Here is an 8,592-nt window from a genome sequence, read left to right on the forward strand (position 1 = left end):
TTGGAACAAAGAATATTACTGATGTCAGATGGATTGTGGCTTAAACCAGAGAATACCAGAAAGATGTTGATTTGTGTTTGTGTGATTATGCAAAATCAGTAAATGACTGTGTGGATCATAATAAATTATGTAAAACATTGAGAAGAATAAGAATCATAGAATATTTAATTGTGTTCATGTGGAAGCTGTATATGAACCAAGAAGCAATCATTCAAACAGAACATAAGGATATTGCATGGCTTAAAATCAGAAAAGTTGTGTGTCGAGTTTGGTGGACAGTCTTTGGTGAAGCTCCCCGATTAAAACAAGCTTGGAAGCAGTGGTGGCATCCATTTCCACAATAGCTTGTCTCTGGAAACCCTATGAACTTGGAGAAAGGACAAAAGTGATACAGGAGGTGTCAGGACTTCTGTTCATAGGGTCGCTATGAGTCGGCTGTGACTCGACGACACTTAACAATTTAACAAAAACAATTCAGTTTGTATGCTAAGCAAATAATCTAAGAAACTGGACTATATGAAGAAGAATATAACATTAGGATTAGAAAAAGACTGTCCAACAACTTGCAATATGCAAATGACATAACTGTGCTTGGGAAAGTGAAGAGAACATGAAGTACATACTGAAGAAGATAAAATACCATAGCCTTCAGTGTGGATTACAAATCAGTATCAAGAAAATAAAAATCCTCATTTAGCTGGACCAATAAGAAACACTGTGATAGATGGAGAAAAGATGGAAGTTGGCAAGGATTCCATCTTACTCAGATCCACAGTCAACATTCACAAAAATAGAAATCAAATAAGCTCTCTTAAGAAAAGATGGACATTGCCAACAATTTTATCTTACTTGGATCCACAATAAACACTCTTGGTACCAGCAATCAAGACATCAAAATACAGTGCATTAGAGAAGCCTGCCATGAACCGCTCAAAAGTCCTAAGGAGTATGACTGTATGGAATGCAATCTAAATGAAAGATTGTATAAAAGTACTAACGAACAATGATGTCAATTTGAAGGCTAAGGTGTATCTGATTCAGATCTTTTCAATCACTTACTATGCATCTGAGAGTTCAACAGTAGATAAGAATGACAGAAGAGGAAATTGATGCCTTTGACCCGTGGTATTGGAAAAGTGTACTGAATATCCCATGGACTGCCAAAAGACATGCAGATATCTTTCTTTAATACTATTGCAAATGTATCACTTTTCTTAAGTTTTAATGACTAACTCATATATGTATGTGTATTACAATGAGCATGTGTAACATGGCTTTATGAATAGTTAAAATTGATATCTGTATTTTTATTTTATATAATTAAACTGGTAATATATTGTTAAAAAAAATAAGCTCTCTCTTACTCTCTTTTTCTACTGTTCACATGCTGTAAGAACTTGATTTCATCCTGTCTTTCTGGAAGTCCTTTTGCTCTCTTCGTTCTTTTTCACTTTAGCTGTTTTGTGTGACCTGTCTTAAACTAGGTGTGTCTCTATCTTGTTGCTTTAATATACATTTTTCACTTTTTTAAAAAAATAAATGAAATAATAAAATTAAAGCATTTTACTATTCTGCTACCAAACACCTGTAAAATTATAGACATGAATGAAATACAAAGTAAGTGAAAGAATGTCTAAGACACAATGTACCTGCATGAAACACAAGGTATATGAATGATTACTTGCAAACCAATAAAAAAAGTAATAAAACAAAAACCAAAGTGATAAAGAGCAGTGGCGTCAATTTAAAGACTACTGTGTGCCTGATCCAAGCCATAGGCCTTTTTCTTTTTTATTTTTTTAAATAATTTTAATGAACATTTACAGAGAATTTGGATTTCCATTCATTCATTGCTGCACTTCTCTCCCAGCCCAGCCCTCTCCCCCTGCCCCCCAGTTCGCTCCTCTCTTTCAAAAGTAAAAGAAAAACTCCCTCCCTGGTACACAATCCCCCCGCACCCCTCCCACCGCCCCAAGTACATTCCACTATGCAACCTTAATTGTGGACTCTTGTGATAACCATAATACCCTATCATATATCGCTTTTAAATTGTTCTCTCCCTCATCTGTTTCAGTGCAGTATACACAATTTATCTAGCTTTTCTCAGTCTTACCCCCACCCTGATATCAGTCCCATTTTACAGCAGTGGCACCATGCAGTATTTGTCCTTTTGTGACTGAGATATTTCACTCAGCATAATGTCCTCCAGGCTCACCCAGTTTGAATAATATTGAATGAGTTCCTTGTTTTTCAATGCAGCATAGTATTCCATTGTGTGAATATACCACAGCTTCTCTACTCATTCGTTTGTTGATGGGCACCTGGGTTGTTTCCAACTCCTTGCTATTGTGAACAGAGCTGCGATAAACATGGGTGTGCATATATCTGCTTGGATGTCAGTTATGGTCTCTTTGGGATATATTCCCAGTAGTGGAATTGCTGGGTCAAATGGTATCTCTATTTGCAACTTTTTGAGAAAGCGCCATACCGCCTTCCACATTGGTTGCACCATTTTACATTCCCACCAACAGTGAATCAGGGTTCCAGTTTCTCCACAACCTCGCCAGCATATGTTGCTTGCTGTTCTGTTAAGTTTTGCTATTCTGACTGGGGTGAGATGATATCTCATAGTTGTTTTGATTTGCATCTCTCTTAGAGCTAGGGATTTTGAACATTTCTTCATGTGCTTGTTGGCCATCTGAATGTCTTCTTTGGTGAAGTGTCTATTCATATCCTGTGCCCATTTTTCTATTGGATTATTTACCTTTATCTTGTTGTGGTGTTCAAGTATTTTATAAATTCTAGATATAAGTCCCTTATCTGACATGTCATTACCAAACACTTTTTCCCAGTCTGTGGCTTCCCTTTTTACCCTGTTGGAGAAGTTTTTGGATGTGCATAGGGATTTGATTCTTAGAAGGTCCCATTTATCTATTTTATCTTCTCATGGTTGTAAGCCATAGGCTTTTTAATCACTTCCTGTTGCGCTGCCAATCCTAAAGGCATATGGTTGGAATCTACTAGCTGCTCCACAGAAGAAAGACGAGCAATCTCCTCCTGTGTGATTTACTACCTCTGAAAACCTCTAGAGGCTCAGTTATGAGTTGGCGCCAATTCCAGCAGGTTTTCAGAAGCTGTAAATAACAGGGGAGGAGACTGCCAATCTTTTAGCAGGAGGATTTGAACCCGAATGCGTTTAGGATGGCAGTGCAGCTGCTTACCACCAGAGTTCCCTAAAACGGTGTTAGGTCTTCGCTATAGATTTCAGCCTTCAACAAACCAAATGCTTCAGAATATAAACTCTACTATAAAATAAATTATGTCTAGGATCCCTGCCATTTATTTCTCTCAAATACTCACCAAACTCCTACTATGTATCAGGCTCTGTGTCAGGAACGTGGAGACTTAGAGACTTGTGATTGCACCTATCTAACTTGTAGTTTCGGGCCTGGATAATTATCCCCATTGGATTTCATGATAGTACTGAGGTAACATTTTGATGTAGTGCCTGACTGTAAAGGTTTGATATAAGAAAGAAAGGCAGGAACAGAGGAACAGGGCACTGGAGTAGTATCCAAAATTATTCTGGTAAAATCAGAGAACACGGGGGAGCTCTGGTGGCCTAGTGGCAAGAAGCTGCACTACAATCCCAGAGGCGCACTGTTCAAATCCACCAGATGATCTGCCTGGAAAGGAGGGACAATCTCCTCCTGTACCAGTCAGAACCGATTTGACGGCACACACACACACACATAAAATAATAAAAAAAAATTTAAAAAAAATCAGAGAACACTTCAAATAACTAAGGTAATAACCACCTCTTTGGTCAAACAACAGTTTAAAAGAGACTTTTATGATTCGTTTTCTCCGTGGATGGCACAAGGGCATCCGCTTTTCTTGGATTTAACTAGGAAGCAGTAGGGCTTTGGGCACTTTTCCTCTTCTCTGGCCCTCATCACATCATGGGTTAAAGAAAGGGCGCTGTCCCGTCCACACCCGGAACTGTAAACTGAGCGACAGGGAGGGTGCCCGGAAGATTTTCGCGGGGACTCCCGCCCTAGCAACGCGCGCCTCGTTGCTGGGGGCGGAGATGCAGGAGGCTGTGAACACCTGGTTGCGGAAAACCCTCAGCTTGCTGCACCCCTGAAGGCCTCAGCTCCTGCAGGGCCCTACGGTGGGTGGACAAGGACCAGATCAGGAGGAAGGGTGCGGCGGGCGGGCGGGTGGGGAGGCAAGAATCCTTGGGGGTTGCAGCTCCCCACCTGGCCAAAGAAGCCAGCAGGTTCTGGGGTTGGAGTTGAAAGGCAGTAATTTCTCATCTTGGGAAAAATCACCCCTATCCCCTTCCCTGGTCAAGTAGTTATACCTTGTCAAGTTTTTAAATGCTTTTCAGTATAATCTAGTTACAGAGAAGTCTCAGCCTAAGAAGACCAATCACTCAGGCTAGCAGACATAATTAAGTTTGATATCATTAAGACAGATAGCCATTTGTTTATCTTTGTACATTTTTTGTATGTATGCTTTGTGTATACATCCAATGTATATGTTGAGCAAATCATTTGAGAAGCTGCGAAGAAGAATGTGGCATCTGGATTGGAGGGAGACTCAACGACCTGCCTGTATTATGCAAATGACACAAATTTGCTTGCAGAAAATAAAGACTTGGAACACTTGATACAGAAGATCAAAGATCACAGCATTCAATACGGATCACATCTCAACATCAAGAAAACAAAAATCTACAGCATTGGACCAATAGACCATCATGATAGATGGAGAAAAGACTGATTAGTCAATTATTTCGTTTTGCCTGGATCCACAATCAACACTCACGGTAATAACAATCAAGAACTCAAAATGCATTGTTGCATTGGGAAAATATGCTGTCAAGAAACTCTCCAAACCAGATGCTCTGCTGGAGAAGGAGGGACAATCACCTCCTGTACCAGTCACATCCGATTTGATGGTACACACACACACACACACACACACACACACACGAAAAAAAAGAGAAAAGGAAAAAAAAAAAACCAAACCCTCTCCAAAAAGCTAAAGAGCAAAGCTGTCAGTTTAAAGACTAAGGTGCACCTGACCCAAGCTATGAGTTTTTGTTTGTTTGTTTTTAGTTGCTTCCTAAAGTTGGATAGTGAATAAAGATCACAGAAGAAGAATTAATACCTGTAAATTGTGGTGTTGGAGAAGAGTGCTGAAAGGAAAAAAAAGTAGACTGCCAAAAGAACGAACAAATGTGTCTTGGAAGAAGTGCAACCAAGGTGCTCCTTAGAGGCAAGGGTGCTGAAACTTCATCTCACATATTCTGGACGTGTTGACAGGGAAGCCATTCCTTGGAAAAAGACATGATGTTGGGATAGAGAGATCTTCAACAAGATGGATTGACATAGTGCCTCTGTAATCATGCTTATCAGAAATAGGGCAAGGTTCATCTCTTGTTCATAGAGTGGTTATGAGTAGTAGTCGACTTGAGAGCACCTACAACAAAAACATGTTTCATATATATATTATGAGTACCGCCCCCCCAAAAACCTCCATGGAGACAGAAAAGATTTCCATCAATTTGGTGCACACTCATAGCTGACTTTCCAGATGGTTTTCAAGGCTGTAAATTGCGGGGAAGGAGATTGCCCATCTTTCTCGTGCAGAACTTGGATTCGATCTGTCAGAGAAGCACTTCCTTTAGGTAAGCAGCACAACTCCAACAGACTGCGCCACCAGAGTGCAGTTAGTGAAATTGCCACTCCAGTGTTGTTCTCACCAGTGATCTAGCAATCACGCTGTTGTTGTGTAGGTGCCAGTAGAGTCAACTCCGACTCACAGTGACCCTGTGGACAACAGATAGAACACTGGCCAGTCCTCCACCATCCTGTCACTGCCTTGCTTAGCACATTGTTGTAGTCACTATGTCCGTCTCATTTGAAGGTCTTTTTCTCATTCGTGGACCCATTACTTTTCCAAAGTAATACTTTTGGAAATTTCCAAAGCAATATTTTTGGTTCTTTTCTTAGTAGTAGCCATCAGATGTTATCATCAGTTTGTCAAGTTGACATAAGGGCTTTATAAACAGCCTGCTCCTTACTTGTAGTGTAAACTTGGGTGAGTTATTTAGCCTCTCTGTGCCTCAGTCTTCTCATCTGTAAAATGAGGCCATCTAGCTGTTGCTATTGAATAGATTAAATCTGTTTCTATAATGTTCTTAGAACAAGTCTTTGCATATATTAAATATCATTTTGATCCTTAAAGATGTTCAAATCATAACTCCCATTTCGCACATAGGAAATAGACTTAACAGCCCCTTGCCCAAAGTCACATGGATAATGAGCATTGTAATTCAAACCTCCAGTTGTTAGGTGACTCCTAGCAACCTTCCGAACAACAGGTGTGAACCTTGCCCTATCCTGAGCCATCCTCATACTCTCTGCCATGCTTGAGCCCATTGTTTTTTGTCACTATGCCAATCTGTCTCACAGAAGGTCGTCCACTCTCTAATTGACCTGTCCCAGCCTGATGTCTTTTTCCAAGGACTGACCTCTCCAGATAAAATGCCTAGAGAATGTGAAATGAAGTTTTCCATCCTTGCCTTTAATGAGCATTCTGATTGCACTTCTTCCAAGACAGATTTGTGACATTTTTTGGATTTCATATTTCATGGTATTTTCAGTACTCTTTGCCAATACTATAATACAAAGGCATACATTCTTAGGTCATTCTTATTTGTTATCCACCTTTCAGATCTATAGGGAAGCAACTGAAAATACCATGGATTGGATCAAGTTTTCTTGCTTGTTAGCAGTTTTGAGGGATATCTGACAGAAGATTTTCCCAATGCAATGTATCTTTTTAAAAAATTTACATTGGTTTGTATACAAACAACATATCTTTGGATTTCTTGACTGTGGCTGCCTCGGATGTTGATTGTGGATCAAAGCAAAAAGGAAATTGTTGACTTCAGTCTTTTCTCCATCTACCCTGATGTTGTCAGCATATTTGTCCAGATAAGCATCTATAGTTTGGGGTACTTAAGTTGATTTCTGACTCATGGACCCAATGTAAGGGGGCTTGTTGCACAGTGTAAAACTCTTGACTCCTAAAAGGCCAGTGATTGGAACCACTAGCCACTCTGTGAGAGAATGGTGTGGCAATTTGTTTTCCAAAGATTACAGCCTGTGGGACGGCTCTGCTTTGTCAGAATCCACTTGATAGCAGTGGATTTGGGTTTTTTGAAATCTTAATGGAAGCATACTGCCACCTGTCACATCTTTCTCCCATGTAGCAGCTGGTAGATGTCAATATCTCATTCTCAGTCATTAAGTGAACACTTTACCACTGCATTACCAGACTTCCTTTACAATTCACACCTACTCCTGTTTAATCCCAAGGCTAATGCACTTAACCAAATGCTATGCTAACTATCCTGTGCTGCTGTTAATTCTTAGGTTAAACTATACTGTAAGCCAATTCAATTTAGTTATTTGAACCCTTAAAATAGAGTTGTTAAAGTGCAATACAAGTATGTTTCTTCTTTGTAGATGTGTATAATGAAACTTCTAGATTAGAAGTCAATATATTGACCTCATAATAGTTTTGAATAAATAATATTTCTGCCCTCAGTCTTCAGATATAGTTTTTAATGATTTTTGAAAACGATATAATCTCAAATTCTATAACTCATACTTGAAAAGTATTATTTTAAACAAGATAAATTGCCTCTCTCCTAAAACAGTAATCGCTCAACTAGAGAATTTTTGGTGAATAAAGTTGTATAATTAAAATAAAATGGATACATTTGCAAACATGTTTGGAAAATGTAACTTGGAATTTTGTAAGATTTTTCTAAAGGAAAGATCACTCTTAATCTCTAATCAAATAAGATTCTTATTTACCTTACAAATCTGCTTTCTGTGCAAACACATGTTTAGAGAAGAGATTAACTTAAGTGTCTTTTCATTAATTACAGACATTGGGAAGTGACTGCCAAACTATTTTCCAAAGGATAAGCATTAAAAACCTTTGAATACAAGCAGCTCACCAAGACGATCCTACTGGCTTGGGAGGGTAAGTAATTCTAAATTCTCGTTTCCTTGTAATGTTCCATGGGAGCTATGGCTCTCTGAAGGTGCCAGCTAAGAATCCAATCTGTTTCCAGCAAAGCCAGGCCATTTATAGTATCTGCAGTTTCCAGTGACCTAGATCTATGGATGGCATCTGTCCTTGGTTTGATGACTATGTTGAAAAATGGGTTAGACTGACAGATAGAAGAACTGCAGTCTCTGTTTATCTATAAACCACACAACATCTCAAGCTTTTGAAACTAATCTGGAGTTGTTCGTATCAGCAGATATTTTGGGTTGTTATAGAGAATGCCCTAGAAAGGACCTTGGATTCACTTTTCCACAATGATATTTTTAGTGTATTATATGAGCTGCCTAAGATACAAAGATAAGTATGAAAGAGTGTTTATTCTTACTGAATACATGTCGTTGTTGTTGTTATGTGCCGTCGAGTCGCCTGCGACTCATAGCGACCCTATGTACAACAGCCCTAAACTCCGCTCTGTCCTGTGCCAATCGCACTGTC

The sequence above is a fragment of the Elephantulus edwardii genome, unplaced genomic scaffold, assembly GCF_000299155.1.
Source record: "Elephantulus edwardii isolate Elephantulus edwardi_28Jun2011 unplaced genomic scaffold, EleEdw1.0 scaffold00092, whole genome shotgun sequence".
Classification (NCBI taxonomy): domain Eukaryota; kingdom Metazoa; phylum Chordata; class Mammalia; order Macroscelidea; family Macroscelididae; genus Elephantulus; species Elephantulus edwardii.